This window comes from Drosophila pseudoobscura, chromosome X (assembly GCF_009870125.1).
Source record: "Drosophila pseudoobscura strain MV-25-SWS-2005 chromosome X, UCI_Dpse_MV25, whole genome shotgun sequence".
NCBI classification, from domain to species: domain Eukaryota; kingdom Metazoa; phylum Arthropoda; class Insecta; order Diptera; family Drosophilidae; genus Drosophila; species Drosophila pseudoobscura.
The window spans coordinates 18,443,574-18,445,706 of NC_046683.1; the positions used below are offsets into that span (position 1 = coordinate 18,443,574).

Genomic DNA, 2,133 nt, shown 5'->3' on the forward strand with positions numbered 1-2,133 from the left:
CAAGAAAATGTTATTAGGCTGTATTTATCGACCCAATCGTACAATTATGAGCCACTTTTAAATATTATCACGGACATCTCGGTTTCATACACTGACATCATAATTGCAGGTGATCTCAATAGCAATGTCTTGACAGAGAGTCATCTATTAGATAACTTTGCCTTCCTGGGTTTGTACGCAGTTAATACAACCTTGCCTACACATTTCAGCAATACCTGTGATTCTCTTCATGACATTTTATTCACTAATGACCCTAGCAAGACTACGATATGACCAGATATAAGTACCAGCATTCTCTAAACATGACCTTATTTTCCTGACATATGACTTGACTTTGGACCATAAAGCTAATTCCTTTACTTATAGATATTTTAAAAATCTTGACTATAATGAACTTTAGTAGTAAGGATACGGGACAGCGACTTTTTACACTGAATTACCAAATTCGCAACATGTTGCAGCAACATTTGCTTAAGCATGTGCAGCTTGGCAGCATGTTGAATGTAAGTGTGCATCATATTGCTATGTTATTACGTGATCATGTTAAATAAATACTTATAAGATATTTTATTAACATTGAATTGGGAACCAATTTCTGCTATGTTATTAACTGGTCAAGTTAAATAAATACTTATAGGATATTTTATAAACATTGAATTGGGAAAACAAATGTGTGAAGTTTCTGAAATATACATCCTATAGAAAACATAGGTTGGAAACCTGGGTATCTAGATGTCCGTATAGAGGGTTGAATGGTAAGAGAACACAAATTAATGGAGATATATATAGGAGCACGCAAAGAATAAAATTATAATAGGAAGACATCAAAATTAATTAATGCTACTTAGAGTAAATATACGTCTGTCCCGTATCCTTACTACTTGGTGGCGCCACCTATCGGCGATAATGTGAACTAACTTCGATCTTAATCCTGTTTCTCAACCATGTAAAATCCTCTCAAATCGATCCTTCGCTCATTTATATTCTCTCTCCTCCCACTTACTGTCAATGAACCTGTTTTTACGATTGGTCCCGTGTTGCGATTCAAACAACCCTCAAACAGGTAGGTCATCCCTTTGCAATGAATCTAATGTGATAGTTTAGAGGTATTTTTTAAGTGTTTCCTGAAAAACGGTTTCGATGCCCTTGAACCTTTCTACTTTCTCTATAATTTATATTCCTCCTTTGTGTACCTACCACTGTCCCATAGCAAAGTGCCTATATAATAACTACTCACAGCTAACAGCTAGGACATAAACTAGTAATCTTTCAACAACGATGGATGACCTTGAAATCATTTTTATCGATTCCCAACCGGAATCAACCATAAATCTGGACTCTCAGCCGAGCTCCGTAGACCTGTCCTTGATTTTTGGGATTAAGACTCAAACCTATCTCGAGAGCAACTTGACCTGGTTAAGTGACATTAAATGGGATGATGACGACGATGACCCAAGGAATGCAACGTCTAATAATGATAATCCAGCATACATTTTCCCGGATGATGACAACATTTTCGATTTAGTAGATAATCAGGATGATGATAAAAGATCTCAACTCCAGGAACTACTTCGGGACGAAGATGATGATGACTTAATTGCTGCGGTAAAATTAGCTGAGGCGAAATTTTAATAATACGAATACATATTTATATAATAAGAATATTTTATGTATTTTTCTAAAAATAATATATACATATGTACATATATAATAAATATAACACATTTAACCACTATTTATTTTAAATGTTTCTGTTTTACTTTTGATTGGTTGAATTTCACTTCCTCTTATTACAAGAGAATCATAGGATTCGTTTGAAACAGGTTTCTTCCACGTGAGGATTACACAAAAAGAATAAGTGGATTTCAGGTAGAATACTGATGCTTTTGAATGAATTTATTGAGTAATTTTCACATCATTTTATACTTAGTTGGTAAATTTATGTAAAGGTATTTATATTTAAAAACGCACAGATTATTTCATTTTTAAATAAATATTATATTTTTCGCTTTAATTCCATGTTATGCTTAAATAAAATATGCATATTGAAGTCAATTCTCAACCAAAACAGTTCAGTTCCTGGACATAAGTAACATCGATAAAATGATGATTTTGATTTTGAATAACTAAAGT

At 33.2% G+C, this 2,133-nt stretch overlaps 1 long non-coding RNA gene across 1 annotated transcript; it reads left to right on the forward strand.

The window, feature by feature from the left end:
* Window positions 1-406: 406 nt before the first annotated feature.
* Window positions 407-1,575, forward strand: LOC117184967 (uncharacterized). Its single transcript, XR_004470445.1, has 2 exons — window positions 407-1,063; window positions 1,211-1,575. It is a non-coding gene; the product is annotated as an uncharacterized lncRNA (long non-coding RNA).
* Window positions 1,576-2,133: the final 558 nt, after the last annotated feature.